Genomic DNA, 23,578 nt, shown 5'->3' on the forward strand with positions numbered 1-23,578 from the left:
ACGAGCAGCGGCCGCGGCGGCAGCATCTCCCTGCCCCCTCCCTGCAGATGTCCGCTGGCTGCTGCCTAATCCGCCCGGGCAGGCGGGCAGCAGTGTCACCCCGGGGGGGACAGCGCTGTCCCCTCCCTGGCACAAAGGGGGGCTCAGCCCGGCAGCGGGAACAAAGCGCAGCCCAGCAGCATTGCCATGCTAATGAGCGCTCCCCGTTCCATCCCGCCGCCCGTGGCAAATTGGAGCGAAAATCCAGCCTTGAGAGGATGCAACTTTTATGTCCGATGAGCGTCGCCGGGCTCCAGCACCAATCCTCTGCCTCGGTTTATTTTTAATTGACTCCTACTAAGCCGGAGTGCGTTTTCATCCGTTCCAAATGGAGCAGCTGTTGAAACTGAAAATCAGCAGCAGAAAGTGCGGACGTTTCTATTTTGCGGTGTTCGCTCCTCAGCGCTCCATTTCCAAACCTCAGCAGCCTGCCCAGAACAAAGGATGCCGTGGTGCCGAGCATTAACCCCATCCTGAAACCTCAGCCCTGCAACCCTGGCATTCCACTCTGAAAGCCTCACATGCCATCCCGAAACCTCTGCATTCCCACCCGGCATCCCTCGTGTCCCCATCCTGCCCTCCTGACATCCTTATCCTGCATTCCTCGTGTCCCCATCCTGTACCACTCACATCTCCATCCTGCACCCTCTTATTTCCCCATCCTGCACCCTTAGCACCCATCCTGTACCCCTCATGTCCCCATTTTGCAAAATCTACATCCCCATCTTGCATCCCAATCCTGCAGTCCTTATGTCCCCATTCTGTACCACTCACATCCCAATCCCACAGCCTCTTAAATCCCAATCCCACACCCTCTTTTATCCCCATCCTGCACCCCTAACATCCCATCCTGCATCTCTGAAATCCCCATTTTGCAAAATTTGTGTCCCCATCTTGCATTCCTCACATCCTTACCCTGCTGCCCTTGATATCCCCTTCCTGCTCCCCTCAAATCCTCATCCTGCTACTCCTGTATCCCCAAACTGCAACCTCTGCATCCCAATCCTGCATCCCCACCCTCCTCATCCTGCATTCCTCATGTCCCCATCCTGTATCACTCACATCCCCATCCCACACCCTCTTTTATCCCCATCCTGCACCCCTAACACTCCATCCTGCACCTCTCATATCCCCATTTTGCAGAATTTGTGTCCCCATTTTGCATTCTTACCCTGCATCCTTACCCTGCAGCCCTTGATATCCCCATCCTGCACCTCTCAAATCCTCATCCTGCTACTCCTATATCCCCAGACTGCATCCCCAAACTCCCAATCCTGCATTCCTCATGTCCCCATCCTGTACCACTCACATCCCCATCCCACACCCTCTTTTATCCCCATCCTGCATCTCTCAACTCCCCATCCTGCTACCCCTATATCCCCAAACTGCAACCCCTGCATCCCAATCCTGCACCCCCAAACTCCCAATCCTGCATCCCTCACGTCCCCATCCTGTACCACTCACACCCCCATCCCACACCCTCTTATATCCCCATCCTGCACCTCTCAAATCCCCATTTTGCAAAACCTCTATCCCCATCTTGCACTCCTCACATCCCCATCCTTCCTCCCTCACACCCTCATCCTGCACTCCTCAAATCCTCACCCTTCAACCCCTGCACCCCCATCTTGCTTCCCTTCCATCCTCATCCTTCAAAATCTGCATCCCCAACCTGGATCCTCCACATCTGCATCCTGCAGTGCCATGTCTCTGGGTTTTTAACCCTCCCTGGATCCTGCACCGAGTGTCACCAGCACGGTGACAATGTGTCACCCCACAGGGTGAGCCTGGAAAAGCTCTGTCCCCAGGCAGGGAGGGCTCCCATCCCTTCAAACAGGGTCAGCACACTTATCCTGTGCACAACTGCCCAGCACACAAACCCCAGGGTCGCCCTCTTTTTTTAAGTTTTTCTAAGTTTTTTGATGTTTACATTCTTGTAACCAACTTTCTTACACCCTTGATGTAAATAACTCATTGTTTTGCATTCTTTTATGGAGGAGGAGAAATTTAATAGACTGTTGGTTTGTCCAGTGCCATTGGAGAGGTGACACTGTCACTGTCACCCTCCAATCCACTGTCACTTTTGGAAATCTATAAATGTTGGAGTCAGAAATTAAACTTTTCTCTTTTTTACCTTAGAGAGCTGCATGTCTGCATAGTTTTATTTATTTTATTTTTATTTATTTATTTATGTCCTATAGTGACACCCCAGCACCTGAGCAAAGCCCTGGCCAGGCTCTGGCCCCTGGAGTGGCCAGCTGGACCCCAGGAGCTCATCCCAAGGCTGGGATTTAGCAGGCAGGATGTTGGGATCAGGCACCAGAGCTGACAAGCTTTGGTCCTGCTCACAGATCAGCCCTGCCCTCCTCCACAAGGCAAACACCAGCTGGCCAAGCCGTGGCCATCCACTGCTCAGTCCCCAGGGACAATAATCCACAGAATTATTATTGTTGTAGTGCCAGAATCCATAGACCTGGCACTGCAGAACCCACTGGAGAGCCCTGGGCATTGCCAAACCCCTGCACCGAGGCAGAGCCAGCATGGAAATGCTGCAAACGGGATGGAGGCAGGAGCTGGGACAGGATCCCTCAGGCAGGGCTGGAGCTGTGGGGTCTGCCTGGCTCTGAGGACACTCAGAATTCCCTCCCTGCACACAGGGGAGCTGCCAGCTCCCAGAGGTGTGTGCCAGGGGTTTCTGTACGTGGTAAGAGTCGCTGATGGGGGAATAAAAGCTCAGCTTCCCTCCCTCAGCAGTTTGCAACAGGGTTTCTACACGAGCAGCTGTCCAGGGCCTGGATCCCTAATCCAACAAAGCCAGAGGGAAGCTGGATCCTGCTCTAGGAAGGAAATCCTTCCCTCCTTGGCTTCCTTGGAGAGCAGAATCCAAGCCCCAAGGAGGAGCAGGAGGAGGGGGAGTGGATCCAGGTAACACTTTCTGGCACATGTCAGCAGGGCTTCCTCTGTAAATAACATTTCACACCAGGGCCATGCTGAGTGCCAGCCAGTTCAGGTGCTTGGCACATATTAGGTTTGCTGGGAGCTGAGGTGTTCAGAAAATCTGTCACTGACCAGTGTGCTCCAGGCTTAAAATAATTGATTAATTAAAAGCTGACCCTGAGCTTTCTTTCTGAAGGTCTGTCCCCAGCTCTAAACCCCAAAAAAGCCATTTTTATCTTTTGCCAACCAAACAAATCCAGCTTCAGACCTCTGATTAAATATTAACAACTTAGCACAGACCACAAGCAAGCTCCACAGCTATTTATTGCTCCAAAGGCAGCTGCAGCAAGAAACACAGAACAAAACAAACAAAAACCAGCCAGGAACGAGCGGTGTCATCCACATAACAAGTTTCCCTTGAGTGCTTGAGTCAGCTCAGAGCCAGGGGGCATTTCAAGCACGTTTCACTGGGCTCAGAGCTTGGGGACCTGGTGCTGTTGGAGCTCTCCCAGCTCCAGGTGCCTCCCAGCACCCCTTTCTGGAATGCTCCATGTGCTGGTGAGGGCAGTGATCCCCACTTTGGAGCCCACTGCAAACCCCTGTGATGCCTGAAGAGCTCAGTGAGGGTGACCTGGTGCCTGGCTGGGTTTTTCAGCCTTTCAGCCCCGTTTCCAAGCCCACTTTGGGGCTGGCAGTGACATTTAGGGACACAGAGATGAGGTGAGGGCGTGCAGGAGCCCATCAGCAGCCAGGCAAGCACACAGGCAGGAGGATGAGAGGCTTTGTGCCAAAGAATAGGTGGTCAGAGCAGGAATAGGAGCAGAGAAGCCAACAGAACCGACCTCTCCTGCTCCAAGCATTCCTCTCCTGAGCATCCCACACAGCAGCACGCTCACCTGTGCAGTGCAGGGCTAAGGCAGTGCTTTTCTTTGCTATTTACAACTCACAGGGTCAAGGTTTGTCCCTGTGAGTCACAGCCACGTGTGGGACACCCCTGGAAGGTCAAACCCCCCCAAACTGCCCAGTGTGCCCCACTTTGTGCACCCCACAGATTTTCCCCAGTGTCACTCCATGCCCTGGAGCAACAGGACAAAAGGGGCTTGTTCCCCATCGCTCTGCTAATCCTTCCTGGAAATCACAAAGCAGCTGTGCCTGTGCTTGGGCTCTGAGCCAGGCTGGGATCCCCCTCCCCACCTGATTTCCCAGGCAGGGCTCAGGTTCCTGAGGCACAGGATCAAATAACCCATCAGTCATGGCAAGAGATGATCCCCTATTAGCAATTCCATGCAAACAGCTCTGCTCTTCCCAGGATTAAAGCCAATTAAAGAACCTTGCTTTTCAAGGGGAGAGGAAGATGAGAGGAGGGGTGTTTGTGGGTTTTTGTTGGCGTCTGGCTGGTAGGAAATCTCTCCCCATAAGGACCATTGATGAGTTCCTTTCAGATCACATTGATTTTGCTCAGAACCATTTGGGACTCGTGTCTCCAGAGGAAAAAGAGAAACACAAAGAGGACAACAACAAAATCCCCACAAGCCATGCCCTAAAAAGGAAAAAAGAAAGAACTTTTATTTGCAGGAGGATCAATGGTGTTTGCTGAAGTCAGCAATTGGTGTTTTGGGTTTCAAAGCTTTCTCAGGGCGAGGGAGCCTCACTCTCAAGGTGAAGAGCAAGCTCATAAATCTGGGAGAAGCTTCAAGCCCAGAATCTGCTGATTCCCCACTGCAGGGAGGGCAGAGCCAACAGGAAAAGGGCATTTGCTCTGCAAACAAGGAGCAGGATGAGCTTTGTAAATCGCTGCTCACGAGGGAACAGGTGACATTCAGCCCTGCTGCACTCAGATCTGGGATAAAGGGGAGCATAAAGGTGACTTTAAGCCAGCTCTGCACTCACCAGGGCCATGTGAGCACCTGGTTCCTCATCTCAGCTCCCAGCACAAGCCTCAGGTCTGATGCTGGGAAAACAAAGCTTGTCTTGAACACTCAACCCCGGCCCCAAAGCCTAAAACCATGGAATGGGTTGGAAGGGAATTGAAGATCAACTTCCCACTCCCCTGCCATGGGCAGGGACATTTTCCAGGTTGCTCCAAGCCCTATCCAACCTGAAATGCCTCCCCACTGCCTCCTACCCTGGGAGCAGATGTGTCCAGGGCAGGGGAAAGGCAGAGATGGGAAAATCTCCAGCTGGGACTGCAGCACAGGGAGAACTCACCCCATCCATCCCACTTCTCCACATTTAGGAGGAACAAACAAAACGCCTCATCACCAACCCCCCCAGCCTGCCTCTGCTGCAAGTGCCCTCCCCAGGAGGAGCCCTGGCTTTAGGATCACATTAGGGTTGGGAAAACCCTCCAAGACCATCGAGGGCAATCTGCACAAACTTATCACTAAAGCACAGAGCTTCCCCCAGCCCGCTCCTGTTGTCCCCAGCCCAGTTTGGAGCCAGCTCCTGCCCCTCAGAGCAGCCTCCTGGTGCCAGGGGAGGGGAGCAGGGGTGTGCAGCTCTTGCCTGTGGTGTTTAGGGGTGTTTAGCACACCCACCCACCTCAGCAGGCAGGTAGGTGACCCCTCAAGGTCCCCTGCAAAGCTGAATTCTCTTCTGTTTCTATCAGGATGCTAAACTAGCACGAAAACATGTCTGTCTTCCTGTCAATCTGTCACTTCGCGTTCGCTTCGCTTTCGTCTGTCAAACATTAGCCCAGATCTCACTGTCAACAAGCAGATATTTATTTGTTGTTTCCTCTTTTGTTGGCTTCTTTTTCCAGGCCATTTCCACTTGAGATGCACCCAGGCAGAGCCACATGCGCACAAACAGCAGGGCACCATTTCCACTCCATTCCAGGCTTTTTTTTACTGGAAAAACTGGGAGTAACTCGCTCTGACAAGTGACTCCTTGCATTAAACCAAGCTGCCAGGCTCCTCTTGGCCACACACCTGGGCAAGGTGAGGGGATCTGGGCTGGGCAGGGATGATCTTTAAGGTCCTTCCAACCCAAACCAGTCTGGGATTCCATGGAAATGGCTCCACGGTTGGGGGAGAGGCAGAGCCCCCTGTCAGAGCATCCTCACTGCTTGTGGCCATGCCAGGGGGGCAGGAGAGATCTCAGACCTCACCTGAGGAGATCCAGACCTCACCTGAGGAGATCCAGACCTCACCTGCATGGCCCCAACCCTCATCTGAAGAGATACAGACCCCACCTGCAAAGCTCCAACCTTCACCTAAAGAGGTCCAGACCTCACCTGAAGAGATCCACACCTCACCTGTACATCCCCAACCCTCACCTGAGGAGATCCAGACCTCACCTGAAGAGATCCACACCTCACCTGTACATCCCCAACCCTCACCTGAGGAGATCCAGACCTCACCTGCACATCCCCAACCCTCACCTGGCCACTGCCACCCCCCTGGATGGGACACCCAACCTGGAGGGGAAGGGAAAAGCAGAGAGCAGGAGGAGCCTGGGGACAGCACAGCCCTAAGGGAGGAGCCAGAAGGATCCCCTCCCTCTCCCCTTCATTTCCGCCCAAGATAAAAAAAAATAAAGAATATTTTTCCTGCCTGGATTCATTTTCCCGGCCCATCTCAAGCCACCCCGTTGCCATGGCAATGGGCTGAAGGAACAGATGGGCCTGGCAGGCAAATCCCCCTTGGAGGGGAACGCTCAGGGCCACACCCTTGGGGACAGGGGGGTCACCACCCCCGGCACCCTCCCCTCATCCTCCCCATGGCCACACCTTGGTGGCACCTCGGGGTGGCTCTGCAGGAGGAAGGGACGGGGATTGTCCCCTCCCACGGGGGCTGAGATCCACCTGGCTGTGGGAAATCCACATTTTCTGGCATCTGCAGCATCCCCCTGCCTGCCTCAGCCCTAAAGCAGGGCTCAGGGGACAGAGTGCCATCCCTGGGGCCAGGGGACACAGGGCTCAGCTGTCCCAGCCTTGTCCCACAGGGATTCACCCAGCCAGACTGGGCTGAGGAGAGGGGTGGGTGAAGATAAAACCCAGCCATTAATCTCCCTGGGGATTAACCATCCACGTGGGGCCGTGTGTGGGGCAGCTGAGCCCTCCTGGAGATGCCAGAGCTCCTCTGGGGGATCTGAGGGGAGCAGCCAGGCCTGTCCTGGGCACCCAGAGAGAAAAGGGTGTTCTTTCACCTCCTCTTTCACGTCATCCTTCACCTTCTCTTTCACTTCATCCTTCACCTCATCCTTCACCTCTTTCACCTCCTCCTTCACCTCTTCCTTTACCTCATCCTTCACCTCCTCCTTCCTCACCCCATTTGCAGACAGAGCTGCAGCTCGTTGTGCTCAGCCCCAGAACTGGTTCCTTTTTCTTTTTGTGGGGGAAAACACCAAGTGTGAAGCTGCACTTCAAAGCCTCCAAAGCTGTCTGGGCCTGCACAGGTGGGGGACTCTCTGTGGGGAAACATGGGCTGAAGGCACCAAGAAACTCTGCCGCAAGAATAGGAAAAAATAAAAGAAGAAAAAAAAAGAAGAATAAAAAGAAATGGCTGTTCTTTAGGAATTTTAGCGCAAGGCTGTCCCAGCTGCTGAAGCCTGTTTTCTCCTGAAAAACCCACAGCAAACTGGTTGTCCAGAGGCAGTTTTGGAGCTGTTACCACCACCCTTGGCTGCACACAAACCCCTGTGGATCATGGTGGAGCTCTGCAGCCCTGTCACCCCACAGGCCCACACTGGGGCTCTCCTTGCCCACGGAGTCCTGAGAGCTTCTAGCCTGGGGAAGCAGCATTCCTCAGGGATCAGAGGGGGCTGAGGAGGAGAAGCAGGGTGGGAGATGATGGTGCTGAGGGGCTGAACCCCTCCTGCCTGCCCTTCCCTGCCCGGCTGCTCGCTCCCCGCAGCCTGGCACGCTCCCAGGGGCGCTGGGTGCTGCCCTGGGGGCCCAGCCCGGCCCAACCAGCTCCAGCCCACACCCGTGGGAAGCTCAGAGCCCGTCCTGCCTCTCAGGCGTGGCCCTGGCCCGCGGGCTCCTGCTCCAGAGCTCGGCTGCCAGCTGGGCAGGGACAGAGGGAAGGGCAGCAAAGCCTCCCAGGGGCATGGCAGCACCCCCAGCACCATTTGGGGCTTCCTCTTCACACGAGGAAGGAATAAATATATATATAATTTTTTTCTGCTGGTGTCTGGAATGCTTGCAAAGTTCTGATAATCCCTCATGTCCTTTCTGACTATCCAAAGCCCACTATAATTACACCTTTTTGGGATTTCTTTATCACAAGGGGTTCCCTGATATATTGTTTTTTTCTGCTGGTGTCTGGAATGCTTGAAAAATTCTGATAGTCATGTTCTTTATGACTCTATCCAAAGTTCACTATAATTGCCCCTTTTTTGGGCTTCTTCTTCTCCTTCACAAGGGGTTCCCTGATTATTTATTTTTTCCTGCTGGTGTCTGGAATGCTTGCAAAGTTCTGATAATCCCTCGTGTCCTTTATGACTCTATCCAAAGTTCACTATAATCTGTGTGTCCAAAGGTGCAGTGTCAGTGGATGACCCTCCCGTTAAATCCATGCAGAAATCAGTTGGTTTTCTGTGTTAGTGCTTGCTGTCTCCAGGGCTTTTCTCTGCCCAGCCCAGGCTGCCCCACAGCCTGCCCCTGCCCCATGAGCCTCCCTCTTCCTCCCTTCCCTCTGCTCCTTTCCCGGATCACAGCTGCCTCCCCTCCCTGTATTGCAAACATTACTCAGCTCTGAGATAAGAAGCTCTCCAGCAGCACTTTATTAATCCCACAGGAGGCAGAAAGAAGCAGAGTGAAAGGGTTTAGTGTGGCCAGGACAGACTAATGTTCCACAGAACACCTTTGCAGATGAGAGCCACGTCTTTTTCCCAGAAAGCCTCCTGGGAACCTTGGGTAATAATTAACAATTATCGAACTTTAAACCCTCCATCTCTCCCTGTGTGTCCTGAGCAGGATTTTGTAATAACTCCCCCGGTCTGGAACACTCCCAGCCCGGGGTGCTGGGGTGCACTGGGGCTGCAGGCTGAGGAGGAGGATGCAGACAGACTCCGTGGGCAGGCTGCTGACTCTGCTGCTTCCCTGCTTCTCCAGAGCTTGGAAGTGAACCTCCCTTCCTTCCTCCAATGAATCCTGCACCTCCTTTGGCCACAGAATGAAGAATGGCTCTTTGTGGCTCTTCCCAGGGAAGTTTCTCCCAGCCTTGGAATGCCAGAGACACTCTTGCATATGGCTGAAATCGTCATCACCCAGGAGAGAGACTCAGAGCTTTTCTAGCACAGAGACACTTGTTCCAAGCCATCTGCTGTCTGAGGCAGCCACAGTCAGTGCCATCAGTGCCAGGCTCACACGGGGACACACACTGGGTGCCTCAGTGGGCCTGGGTTCCATCCCTGCCTGGGGGAAGGACCACGGAGATTTGGAAGTGCTTGCTCACGCAATAAATGGTGTTTCTGTTGTCTGGGGCAGCTCAAGTGCCAGGAATCCTGCTCACAGCCGTGCAGGGAGTTTTGGGGAAGAGCAACACTGGCTGCAGGGATCTGGAGACTCCCACTGCTGTGATGACAGGACACCATGAGTGTCACCTATGCCATGGTAGGACACCATGAGTGTCACCTGAGGGGTGGGTGAAGATAAAACCCAGCCATTAATCTCCCTGGGGATTAACCATCCACGTGGGGCCGTGTGTGGGGCAGCTGAGCCCTCCTGGAGATGCCAGAGCTCCTCTGGGGGATCTGAGGGGAGCAGCCAGGCCTGTCCTGGGCACCCAGAGAGAAAAGGGTGTTCTTTCACCTCCTCTTTCACGTCATCCTTCACCTTCTCTTTCACTTCATCCTTCACCTCATCCTTCACCTCTTTCACCTCCTCCTTCACCTCTTCCTTTACCTCATCCTTCACCTCCTCCTTCCTCACCCCATTTGCAGACAGAGCTGCAGCTCGTTGTGCTCAGCCCCAGAACTGGTTCCTTTTTCTTTTTGTGGGGGAAAACACCAAGTGTGAAGCTGCACTTCAAAGCCTCCAAAGCTGTCTGGGCCTGCACAGGTGGGGGACTCTCTGTGGGGAAACATGGGCTGAAGGCACCAAGAAACTCTGCCGCAAGAATAGGAAAAAATAAAAGAAGAAAAAAAAAGAAGAATAAAAAGAAATGGCTGTTCTTTAGGAATTTTAGCGCAAGGCTGTCCCAGCTGCTGAAGCCTGTTTTCTCCTGAAAAACCCACAGCAAACTGGTTGTCCAGAGGCAGTTTTGGAGCTGTTACCACCACCCTTGGCTGCACACAAACCCCTGTGGATCATGGTGGAGCTCTGCAGCCCTGTCACCCCACAGGCCCACACTGGGGCTCTCCTTGCCCACGGAGTCCTGAGAGCTTCTAGCCTGGGGAAGCAGCATTCCTCAGGGATCAGAGGGGGCTGAGGAGGAGCAGGGTGGGAGATGATGGTGCTGAGGGGCTGAACCCCTCCTGCCTGCCCTTCCCTGCCCGGCTGCTCGCTCCCCGCAGCCTGGCACGCTCCCAGGGGCGCTGGGTGCTGCCCTGGGGGCCCAGCCCGGCCCAACCAGCTCCAGCCCACACCCGTGGGAAGCTCAGAGCCCGTCCTGCCTCTCCGGCGTGGCCCTGGCCCGCGGGCTCCTGCTCCAGAGCTCGGCTGCCAGCTGGGCAGGGACAGAGGGAAGGGCGGCAAAGCCTCCAGCACCCCCGCACCATTTGGGGCTTCCTCTTCACACGAGGAAGGAATAAATATATATATAATTTTTTTCTGCTGGTGTCTGGAATGCTTGGAAAGTTCTGATAATCCCTGGTGTCCTTTATGACTTTAATCAAAATTCACTATAATTACACCTTTTGGGGCTTCTTCTCCTTCACAGGGGGTTGCTGATATATTTAAGGGAGAGAGGGAAGGGCAGCAAAGCCTCCCAGGTCCTTGGCAGCACCACCAGCACCATTTGGGGCTTCTCCTTCACATGAGGAAGGAATAAATATATATATAATTTTTTTCTGCTGGTGTCTGGAATGCTTGCAAAGTTCTGATAATCCCTCATGTCCTTTCTGACTATCCAAAGCCCACTATAATTACACCTTTTTGGGATTTCTTTATCACAAGGGGTTCCCTGATATATTGTTTTTTTCTGCTGGTGTCTGGAATGCTTGAAAAATTCTGATAGTCATGTTCTTTATGACTCTATCCAAAGTTCACTATAATTGCCCCTTTTTTGGGCTTCTTCTTCTCCTTCACAAGGGGTTCCCTGATTATTTATTTTTTCCTGCTGGTGTCTGGAATGCTTGCAAAGTTCTGATAATCCCTCGTGTCCTTTATGACTCTATCCAAAGTTCACTATAATCTGTGTGTCCAAAGGTGCAGTGTCAGTGGATGACCCTCCCGTTAAATCCATGCAGAAATCAGTTGGTTTTCTGTGTTAGTGCTTGCTGTCTCCAGGGCTTTTCTCTGCCCAGCCCAGGCTGCCCCACAGCCTGCCCCTGCCCCATGAGCCTCCCTCTTCCTCCCTTCCCTCTGCTCCTTTCCCGGATCACAGCTGCCTCCCCTCCCTGTATTGCAAACATTACTCAGCTCTGAGATAAGAAGCTCTCCAGCAGCACTTTATTAATCCCACAGGAGGCAGAAAGAAGCAGAGTGAAAGGGTTTAGTGTGGCCAGGACAGACTAATGTTCCACAGAACACCTTTGCAGATGAGAGCCACGTCTTTTTCCCAGAAAGCCTCCTGGGAACCTTGGGTAATAATTAACAATTATCGAACTTTAAACCCTCCATCTCTCCCTGTGTGTCCTGAGCAGGATTTTGTAATAACTCCCCCAGTCTGGAACACTCCCAGCCCGGGGTGCTGGGGTGCACTGGGGCTGCAGGCTGAGGAGGAGGATGCAGACAGACTCCGTGGGCAGGCTGCTGACTCTGCTGCTTCCCTGCTTCTCCAGAGCTTGGAAGTGAACCTCCCTTCCTTCCTCCAATGAATCCTGCACCTCCTTTGGCCACAGAATGAAGAATGGCTCTTTGTGGCTCTTCCCAGGGAAGTTTCTCCCAGCCTTGGAATGCCAGAGACACTCTTGCATATGGCTGAAATCGTCATCACCCAGGAGAGAGACTCAGAGCTTTTCTAGCACAGAGACACTTGTTCCAAGCCATCTGCTGTCTGAGGCAGCCACAGTCAGTGCCATCAGTGCCAGGCTCACACGGGGACACACACTGGGTGCCTCAGTGGGCCTGGGTTCCATCCCTGCCTGGGGGAAGGACCACGGAGATTTGGAAGTGCTTGCTCACGCAATAAATGGTGTTTCTGTTGTCTGGGGCAGCTCAAGTGCCAGGAATCCTGCTCACAGCCGTGCAGGGAGTTTTGGGGAAGAGCAACACTGGCTGCAGGGATCTGGAGACTCCCACTGCTGTGATGACAGGACACCATGAGTGTCACCTATGCCATGGTAGGACACCATGAGTGTCACCTGCTGCTGTCATGGCAGGACACCATGAGTGTCACCTACTGCCATGGTAGGACACCATGAGTGTCACCTACTGCTACAGCAGGACACCATGAGTGTCACCTACTTCATGGTAGGACACCATGAGTGTCACCTACTGCCATGGCAGGACATCATGAGTGTCACCTACTGCTATAGCAGCACACCATGAGTGTCACCTGCTGCTGCCATGGCAGAACATCATGAGTGTCACCTATGCCATGGCAGGACACCATGAGTGTCACCTACTGCCATGGTAGGACACCATGAGTGTCACCTACTGCTACAGCAGGACACCATGAGTGTCACCTACTGCCATGGTAGGACACCATGAGTGTCACCTGCTGCTGTCATGGTAGGACATCATGAATGTCACCTACTCTCATGATAGGACACCATGAGTGTCACCTATGCCATGGCAGGACATCCTTCCTGCCTCAGCACCCTGTTCAGGATGTGAACCCCTGACAGTCATTCCTGAGTCCAGCACAGTCCAGGGAAGTGCTGAGATGCCCAGCCCACACCTCTCACCCTCCTGCAAGCCCTGTCCTGGAAACCAGAGGTGACCTGAACACAAAACCAGCAGAGCGAGAAATCAAGAGAGCTTTGGATCCAAGCAGGCAGGGAAGCCAGTGGGCTGTGTTCACCCGGTTCCATGATGTCAGCCCCACATCCCACACCCAGAGCAGCCAGAAACTGAGCCCAGTGTTTGCTCTGACAGAATGTTTGTGCTTGGATCCATGCGAAAGCATTTCCTGCCTTCCAAATTCTCTGCCTGCTTCTGGCGGCCGTGAAAAAAATGACCAAATAAAGGAGAATTCACCTTTCCCTGAGCTCTGCAAATGTCTCCTGCCTGGATGAGGGAGGATCAGGTGTGCAAGGCACCCTGCAGACACGGGGCAATGTGAGCAGAGCAGAGAGGGACAGCTCCCAGCAGCTCCTGACAAGGAAAGGCACACAGAGGTGAAGGGAGCTGGCCAAGGATGTTCCAGGGAGCTGCTGGCGAAGCCAGGAAATGCTGCCAGCCCTTCTGAGCTTTGCCATCACCTCCAGGCCATTGTTTCCCTGTAAGGAAGAGCTGATTCATGCCTGGTAGGAGTCGGTGTGAGGCAGCAGATATTCCCCTTGCCAGTGAGGTGCTGTGAGGTGCTCCACGGGCACGGCAGCACTGTGGAAATGTCAAGACCACAAAAGAATATATGTACTTAAGGAGAATGATTTGAGCCTTTTATTTCCAAAGTGAGTTTAGAGGCAGTGAAAGGTCTCGGATCAATACCTGCAAAACTGCAGATTGGAGTCCTCCCCTTTGCCACAGGGAGGGTGCAGCTGAGACAGCATCTGCACCACCCGCCTGCCCACAGCCCTGCCAGCCTGCCTCAGCTCTGACCTTCAAGTGGCACAGGAAAACTCCCCCTTCCCTTGCAGCCCTGGGCTTTTGTTCCTTGGATGCTGATTTATTTAACTTGGGTACATTCTGTCTAGGGAAGAGCCTGAGTCCTGATAAACTCACTCCACGTGCACACTCAGGAGAAGCCTGCTTCATCCTGCAGCTACAGACAAACCCCAAGGGGGGTTTGCAGCACAGATTTTGAGGTAAATCCAGAAGAAAGCTCAAGTACCAGGCTGGCTGTGGCATTTTGGAAGGTGAAATTCAGGCACCTGCTCAAGTGCCCCATTACAAACAGGATTTTTTCCCCTCCCTGCCCCACAGCTGTCCCTGTGCTCAGCCCCAGGGACCCCGGCAAGGTTTTCCCCATCCAAAGCTGGGATCAATACAGCTGTCAGGCTCTGGCCACACCACCCCTGCTAATTGGAATTAGAGCAGGCAGACTGCAGCCCTCACTCCATCTCTCTGTCGCTTGTCATAATGTAATCAAAATCTCTCTTTCTCTCTTTATCACCGAGCCTGACAGGAGCAGAGGCAGCCACAAGACTGCAGATTCCTCCAGATCTCACTGGGGCTGGGCAGCTTGGCCACAGGGCTGGGAAAAGAGCCCCTCACTGCCAAAACTGCAGCTTTTGGGTGAGCAGGATAATGGGAAAGGTGACCCTGAACCCCCTAGAGAGGAAGGGATGGGGATGTGGGAAAAGAGCCCCTCTCTGCCAAAATTCCAGCTTTTGGGTGAGCAGGATAACAGGGGACGTGGTCTGAACTCCCTCAAGGGAGGAGGGGATGGAAGAAGGGATGGGAATGTGGGAAAAGAGCCCCTCACTGCCAAAACTGCAGCTTTTGGATGAGCAGGATAATGGGAAAGGTGGCCTGAACCCCCTTAGGGAGGAAGGGATGGGGATGGGGGAAAAGAGCCCTTCACTGCCAAAACTGCAGCTTTTGTGTGAGCAGGATAATGGGAAAGGTGGCCTGAACCCCCTAGAGAGGAAGGGATGGAGAAGTGGGCAGGGGGTGCAGCCCCAGGTGTGACCAGAGGCAGCCCCAGGTTGGCTGGGGAGGTGGGCAGAGCCCAGGAAGGAGCCTCCCTCCTCTTCCTCGCTGCCTCCTGCCATCCCAGGCTCCTGCCTCACCTCAGCCACAGGTTCCCAGCGGCTCCAGAGCCAGAAGAGAGCAGGATAAGGCAGGAGGCAGCCTGGCATGGACACTGAGCAGGACTCAGAGCCCTGGGCTCACACAGGGGCCCCTGCACCTCTCCCCACCCCTGCCCTGAGGGCTTGGCCAATTTACAGAGCCAGGGTGATCCATCCTGGGCAAACAGCGCAGCATCCGTGATTTGTTGGCCATTACCAACCAGCAGCAATGCAGGGCTGAATTACCCAGAGGAGGGAGGGATCAGCAGCCTGGACGTTCGCAGCTCCCCTGAGAGCGGCCATAAACAAAACTTAAATAATTAGAGTGCTTGGGTGGAGATGCAGCCCTTTTAAGTATTCTTAGGCTTGCGCAAATATAGGAAATAAATTCTTGGAAGGTGCCAGGCTGGATGGGGCAGAGGGAGGCTCATTTTCCAGATCACTTGAGAGCAGCCGTTATAAATCTCAGTGAAAGATGCACCTCCCCAGGCTGGCGATATTTTTAAACTCCAAGAGAGAGGGAAAGGGGGGGGGGAGAGAAAAAAGCCCATTTTAGTATTTACACCACAGGCGAAATGGGTATTTAAAAATCAGGGTACATTTTCCAAAGTCTGTTCCTGCCACGCCAACAAATAAAGAATTTTCTTTCTATAGTGTGCTAGCTGGCAATATTAGCCCCAGAGAATTCGCTGCTACCACCATCATTCTGTTGTGAGCTGAGAAATCAAACTCCCAGAAGGACTGGGGGAGTCGGGGGATAAAGGTTCTTTCACTGGCAAATTGCTTCTGCAGCTCCAAAGTCAATCAACAGCAAATGCAAATCCTGGGAATCCTGAGGGGTGACTCCTGCCCTGTCCCTGCTCACTGGGTGTCTGGGATGATGTCCCAGGGATGTCCCAGCCCTGGCGAGGCCCCCTGAGCTCTGGAGATGGGAATCCATGGATCAGCATGGTCAGGATCACCTGGCCACTGTTCCTTCCTGATCCTTCAGTTGGGCAGAGCTGGAGTGGGCACACCTCAGCTGGTTTTTGGGTGGACATTCAGGAAATCTTGTCAAGAGCTGACTGATCATGGACAGGATGTGAGAGCTCCAGCCTGGATCTCCTGGAGAACCCCAGACAAGAACTGCCAGGGCTGGCTCTGCCTTTCCCTGCAACCTCTGCAGCCTTCCTTGTCCTCAGTCCTGCTCCCCATTCCCTCCTCAGGCACAGAGAACATTCCCCCTTTTACAAACTCTGCTCTATCCTCTTTCTCCTCCCTCCCACCGCTGCCCAGGACTGCTGCCATCCTCCACAGGATCCCACCCAGCTCCTACCAAAGGGGTACCCAGCACACCCATCACAGCACCCAGCAAATCCCCAAAGAGGCCTCCTGGCAAGATCAGAGCACTGCAATCCCTCCCTTGAGAGGAGATCCCCACCAGCCCTCCCATCTTTCCCTGAGTTCTCATTGAACCTTTCCCTGGGTTCTCACTGATTCTTTCCCTGAGTTCTCACTGGATCTTTCCCTGGGTTCTCATTGAACCTTTCCCTGGGTTCTCACTGGATTTTTCCCTGGGTTCTCACTGATTCTTTCCCTGGGTTCTCACTGATTCTTTCCCTGGGTTCTCACTGGATCTGAGCTCCAGGGAAATTTTGGGAAAGCTCAGCCCCATCACTGGGAAAAGTCTCTGCATAAAACGCACACACACACAGAGAGCTCCTGGCCTCAGCACCCAGATTTTGGGGGGCTGAGCTGGAGGAAGGAGATCCACGAGTGCCCTTTCCCCTCAGCACACAAAATAAACTCACCAAGTAAAACATCCAGCACTCCATGGAGCCTGGCAGAGCCCAGAGGGGTCCTGTATCCAATGGAAACTGGCAGCTGATATGAATTACAGCATGGCAGGGATGCTGCTATGCAACACATCCCCGATCCTCAGCAGCCATAAACGGGCACAGCCCCGGCTCTGCCCCGTGCCCAGAGATGTCCCTTCCTCCAGCACGGCCCCCAGACACTCTCCTGGTGCAGCTGACCAGGGGAAGAGCCCAAAGAGGCCCAGCAATGAGCAGCTTGTACAGTTGTGCACCACCAAATCTGCTGCTGCCTCCTGCTCCAACCCTTAGAACAACATAAGTGAGGAGACAGGCAGGGAAAAGGAAATACAACCCCTCCAGAACGGGGGAGATCTTCTTGTGTGTTCTTACAGCCCCTAAACTGATCTGCATTATCCATCCTTAGTATTTCCTCTAGTTTTGGCACCCCCAGGTTAGAAAGGCCATCAGCACTGCTGGGATCAAGACTCTGGGCTTGCCTCCAAGGGGTCTCTGCTGATTGTGTAGACAGGGTAGAGCCCCTTGGATGCCTCTTCCTAAGAAAAATGTAGCCAGAGCTTGATGCAGGTAATTCTCCAGTGCAAAGTGTCCTCCTGACTGCAGGCTTTGTAGGGTTATTTCCAGGAGAAGTTTCAAGGCAAGGGGAGCCTCCATCAGGGCCATGGGTTTGGGGGAGTTATGACTGCACAGAGCTGATAACTCAGAGCTGATAACTGGCACCAGGCTGCTCAAGGACAGGGCAGGGTTCATCCCTCCCTTGCTGCTCTCCCCTGCCCTCCTCACAGGGCAGCAAAACCATCCCATGCCAAGCTGCTCTGCACAGAAATCAGGAGCAGAGAGTGACAGGAACTCTGACCTCTCTCCTCCCCTACTTCTGCCATTGAACTCTGTGACTTCTGCCCATCAGGGATCATTTGTAAGCCTTGGCTCTGCCAGGGGCACAACAACCTCTAATTACAGCCCTGTGCTCTTGAGTCACAGCAGCCTCTTGTAGCCACCAGACCCTGAGCCCACAGCCAGAGCTGTGCCCCCAGACTGGGCCCTTGGGCTGTGGAAATGGACAGTGCAAAGTGCTCCAGCAGCATTTCCCTCGAAGGGGAAACAAAAGAAGAGTGAAATTAAGAAATGAAACCTGGTTTTGCACACGTGACAACCTCAGAGCAGAGAGCAGACGCTCTCAGGACAGTTCCCAGGTGAAATCCCTGCACCCGCATGACACAGCTCCACCGCAGCAGCCACACACGGCACAGGGCTGCTTCTGCTCCCAGGTGGCCACACAGCCCTGGGTCCCTCACAGACTGCCCTTTGTGCTGGAATCTTCTGGAAAGGCTCATGTCAGCCCTGCCTAACAGGACCCTCCATCACTCCTGGCCGTGCTCCTGATGCCCCTCTCCAGCACAGAGGGAGGGGAGAGGCATGGATCTTCCACAAGAGAAGCAAAACAGCCTCAAACCCAGCCTGATTACAGGGAGGGAACTGCTGAGGAGGGAGGTGGAGGCTGAGTCCTCCTGCCTCAGCAGGCTTGGGAGTACCTGCTGTCTCCCAGCCAGGTGGTCCATCTGGTGCCTGATGCTGCTCCGAGGCAGGGATGTGATTTGCAGGTCCTGGACCACATCTGGAGCATCCCTGCCTGCTTGGGAGCAGATGGAAGCACTTTGCAGTTTCCTGAAGCTAGAAAGGCTGGGATGGAGGACAGAAAACCCCTTCATTGTGCTCCAGCTTCCAGGGAGGAGAACCACCCTGCTCCTGCCTCTCCTGGCTCTTCTCCCTGCACACCTGGGGCTGAAGTGCTGCCCACCAGTCCCCAACTGGTCTGGCTCAGGGCCAGGGAGGGCAGGCATGCAGCAGAGAGAGCTGGGTGGATAATGCTCAGAAATTCTTCCACCTTGCATCACACCCAGTAATGGGTAGGATTATGAACCTCCTGCAGGGACTGCTTTGTGGTGGGGGAATGGAGGAGAGATGGCTCATCAGGTTGGGTCAGTTCCTGCCACCATCCCCAGCACCCCACAGAGCTGCTGACATGACAGGAGAGCCCCGTGCCTCCCCAGGCTGGGCCCTCCTGTCCCTCTGGGCTGGGGACAGCCAGGGACGGGAGCTGTGTCCCCTTCCCATGGCCAGGAGCTGCTGTTTGTGTGGCCTGGCACTGCAGTGGAGAATGAGAGCCACGGCTCTGGTGGGAAGGGCTGCAATCAGTGCCCAGACAGGACAAACCCTCAGGGGCAGCAGGAGCTGGGCTCCACACGTGTCCCCGAGGAGCTGGGACACAGCACAGGGCACAGACAGTAACACGTGCTGCCAATTTCACTTCCCATTTCTCCCTGTGACTCAGAGGGGACGTTAAACCCAGGGTGGAGACAGAGGGGAACCTCTCCTTCCTTCCTCTTCATCATTTGAGCAGATTTTCTTCTGCTCCAGAGCCAAGGGGCTCCCCTTGAAAACCCTGGGTTGTGCCTCAATGCAGCCTGGACTAACCCTGGCAAAATGTGCACCTGGGAGAACATCCATGGCTCAACACAGGCAGGATGAGACCTCTCATTCCTTAAACAAACCTTCACCTGGAACTGCTGCTGGGTGTGAAACAAACCTTCACCTGGAAGGCTCCTGTGGGCTCAGAGCTGGGAAATCTCCATGCTAAGCTCTGGTAATTAACACAAAGAGGTGTCTCCAATGCAAACTGGGTCTCTGCTCCAGTGGCTCAGCACCAGCTCACCCTTCAGCAGAGCTGCCCTGATTTCATCTGACGTTATTTGAAAAAGCAAGATCTCCAGGGGCTGTGAGACTGGAGTGCCTTCCTTTGTCCCTCCCTCATTTGTTTCTGCTTTTTTGCACTGATAAGCCCGGCTGGCCTGTGAAAGGGACCGAGCAGGAGCCATCAGCACCTCGGGCAAGGATGTTGATTCCAAGGATGAGATTCCAACCCTTTCTTGGCAGCGCTGAGGACTGTGGCCATGCTCCTGAGCGCTGGCCAACCCACCCCTGCAGCCCTCACACAGCCCAGCTCCAGCTCTTCCCAAAATTCCTGGCTTGGAGCAAACCAGTCTGGTGGAAGATGTCCCTGCCCGGGGCAGGGGGTTGGAGGAGATGATCTTTAAATGCCTTCCAATCCAAATCATTGTGGATTCTGGGATAAATCCCCTTTTCCCTGCATAGTGCTTGCCCCATCCCTGTCTGCTGGCAGCGCTGTGTGACTCCTCAAATGGGAAGAGGTGGGAAAAGGCCACTTGCTGCTGTCCCCCCGGGCTGTCCCCAGCCTGGTGGCACTAGCAGAGGGCACGAGGTGCTGGTGGCAGCCTGGGAAGCAGGTCATGGACAACCTGCTCTTCTGGTTCCTCCCGTGATTCAGCCGAGGCGTGAGCCCTGCTCAAAGGAGCCCTGTGGTGCCTCCCTCTGAGCTTGGCTTTTGTGGCTGCTCCAGCTGCAGCCCGGAGCAGCAGGGGTGATGCAAGGAGAGGTGTGCCAGGCTCTGCCAGCATCTCTCGGCCACCAGCTCGTCCCAAGCACTGCAAGTGCTGCTGGATGGGCCCCTGGACTCTCCCTGTGGATGGGACTGGGCTGGGAGCTCCTGCCTGACCAACGCTGCTGGTTCAGGGGGCAAACAGCATCTCTGGGTGCTCTGACGGAGCCAGAGCTGCAGGGAAGGCCCAGCACAAAGCAGAGTCTTTACCAGACCCCATGTAGCTCCTCAATGCATTGTGCCAAAATCATATATCCATATATAAACATATATAAAGCTGTATTTAAGGTTTGAATTCAGACATGCTTGCTTAACAAGGAGAGGAAACTCAGGATCCACTAGGAACAGAATCCACAATGCTTTGGATTGGAAGGCACCTTAAAGTTCATCTTCCAACCCCCTGCCTCGGGCAGGGACACCCCCTGCTCGTGGGCTGAGCTGCCTCTGCCCCAGCCTGTGCCTCACCCACGCTGACACACTCAGCAGCTCCTCCGTCCATGCCAGGGTAAAACCCGACCGGTCGGTTTAAGTGAGGTTTAAAGAGGAAAAAAAATCAGCCAAAGCCACGCTTTTGCTGCCTGAAATAGCCTGATGCTGCTGTTTGTGAGTTTTGGGAGGCGGGGGAAGGAAAATAACAGCCAAGAACTCAACCCAAACGCTGAAGGAGACTCTGGCAACTTTTTTTTTTTTCATTTTGGAAACTACTTTGGGATATTAAAGCAGCTCTAGCAAGTACAAGATGGAGCAGATCCTGCAGTGACACGCTCTGGCTCTTCCCAGCACTCCAGAGAGCTGTTGTGGCTCCCCAAAATGAACCCTCCCTCCAGCTGCAGCCGAGCCTGACCTCAGCCCTGCAGGTCACCACGGCTCAGCCAATGCTCCTTTGATGGAAAAAGCCCGTGGCAAAGCAGCTCCAGCCACCTCTGCAGCTCTCCCTCCCCTGTGGAGCATCTCAAAGCCCTCTGCAAAGTGTTCCCAGGGAGAGCAGGAGGTAGCCCAGCAATAGCAGAGAGGAATTTGTCTGCAGCACTTTCCCAGATGTGCAGAGGCAGGAGCAGGCACAGGTGATGCCTCTGCTCTCTGTGGCTGCACCTCAAGCTGCAGGAGCTCCACGATGGGGACAAACAGACAGATTGTTAAGGCTTGTAAAGCATAAACTGAGCTGCAAGCATTCCTAACCTCTGCCTGGGGTCTCTCCTCCCCTTCCCCCACGGCTCTCTGTAACCCCTGTTGATATCAATATCTCGAATGGAGCGTGAGCTGATACCTGGTTCCAAATGGATGGGCAGGGAAGGCTGCAGGAGCCATGAATTGAATCCGTTCTGGACGATTGAACTGCTCACATTAAAGATAATTTGTAAAGCAGATTTTTATACCAGACTCCTTACAGCTTTTACAGCGGCGGAACTTTTATTTCCTTATCAGAGCAAAGGAGAAAAAAAAGCTAATATTATCTGAAGGGGGAGGTGGGTGGGAACAGAATGAAATGGCATTGATCAGCTGGACATGAGAGGTTTTCCAGAGAGCAGGCACTGCTCTGATCCTTCTTGGGTGTTGGGTACAAAACCACATTTTCCAACAAGTCCACAGCTACTAATTCACTTGCAGTAGAGAATCCTGAGTCTCCTCTCCTTGTTGAGCAAGCTTGTCTGAATTCAAAGCTTAAATACAGCTTTATATATGTTTATATATATGATTTTGGTAAAATGAAGTGTGAACTCAAGGAGCTACGTGGGGTCTGGTAAAGACTCTCTGCTTTGTGCTGGTCCTTCCCTGCAGCTCTGGGTCCATCCCCAGCACCCAAACGAAATAAATGAATGAATAAATATTTAATATCCAGGATCAGCCACTCCTGCAGCTGTGGTGCATCCACCACTGAACAGGTCGGGCCGAGAGTCTCGCCCACACAGGCTGCAGGGCACTGGTGCCCAGGGCCAGGGTTTGGGGAGGATGATCCTCCTGGAACACTGCAGAGCTGGCTGTACCCCGGCCTTGGCAAGGCACCACGAGCTGCACCACTGGCTTATCCTGGCAGAGCTGTCAGCGGGACAGTGCAAGACAAACTGCCACGCTACTGCAGTGGCAAGAGAGGAGCTGCTGGCAGCACAGCCCTGGGAACAGCCAAAAATAGGAGGAAAAGTCTTGGCAGGACAAGGTGAGATGCCAGGCTGTGTCAGGGTCACTGCGTGTCTCCTCGGTGAAAGCAATTCCCAGGGGAGCACAAAGTCCTTTCGGTTCAGCCAGCACAGTCACCAGAGCATCGCTGCCCCTCCAGCGCCTTTGCCCGGGGCTGTGGGCGGGAGGATGAGGAGGGAAGGCCGGGTGAAGAACGGCATGGAAAGTTCTGAGACTCCTTGAGAGGAGCCAGAGCTCAGCCAGGCACCTGCCTGAAGCACAGAGGAGCGGGGAAGCCCGAGGCTGTCCCTTCCGTCACCTCTGTTTGCAATGCACAGCAGATCCCTTTGGAACACCGAGGTGCACCCAGCCCTGCTTTCCCATCGCCCTGTGACCCTTTTCCCTCTCACAGCCTCCCTGGTTTCTGGATCACCACCCCCTCCCGTTCCATCCATTTTAACCAGACCATCCAGTCGCTGGGATCTGTTGATCTCCCATGTCCTGATGTTATCGCCTCCCCGTCTTTGCCAGGGAGCTCTGGGCCCCGGCGTTTGCTCTGATGGCCCAGACCTTGCTCCCATCTCAGAGTCCCAGCCCAGCCAGCCTGGCCGCTCCTCTGGGACGCTGCCCCAGCCCCAATATCGGAGGAGTGGACGCAATTCCACCCTGCCTTCCTCGCAACTTCCCTCCAGCTGCAGATCCCAGCCCAGGCTGGATCCGCTCCTGCGCCCGCGCTCCAGCCCCAGCCACCGAAAAGGCAAAACACCGGCTCTGTTTGCATCTCTCAGCTCATTCACAAGCTGCAAACGCAGACTGCCGATCCCCTTCCCATGGCTCCGACTCCCGGAAAGCCCTCCAGGGTGGCATTAACCCGTTCTGCACTGGAGCAGAATAATAAATGAGTCCCCGCAGGGCACTGGCCAAACTGGGTCACTCGCCCTCTCCTCAGCGCTGTGCCGAGCTCGGGGCAGGTCCCAGCCCAGGGAAGGACACAGGGACAGCTCTGCCACCGCCCGGCTGGCTCCAGCGAGCTGGCAGAGGCGCATCTCTGCCCATCTCCTCCGTTCCAGAGATGGATCAGAACCCGAGGGATGGATCGGAACCAAAGGGATGAATAAGATGCCATCAGGCAGCCAAGCTCAAAGGCAGCGAAAGGAAGCGCTGAAAGCTGGGAGCGGTCCAGCCCCTCCGCAAAAGAGCCCGTGGGAAGTGTGCGCGGAGGGGAGCGGGGATTTTGGGGACACTGGAGAGCCCAAACCCTCCGTCTCTC

General features: G+C 54.4%; 1 protein-coding gene across 2 annotated transcripts in view; it reads right to left on the reverse strand.

The window, feature by feature from the left end:
• The window catches only part of NECTIN1 (nectin cell adhesion molecule 1), a 100,089-nt gene that overhangs the window by 76,015 nt on the left and 496 nt on the right, over positions 1-23,578 (reverse strand). The window lies entirely within an intron of this gene.

This window comes from Geospiza fortis, unplaced genomic scaffold (genome assembly GCF_000277835.1).
Source record: "Geospiza fortis unplaced genomic scaffold, GeoFor_1.0 scaffold110, whole genome shotgun sequence".
NCBI lineage: Eukaryota > Metazoa > Chordata > Aves > Passeriformes > Thraupidae > Geospiza > Geospiza fortis.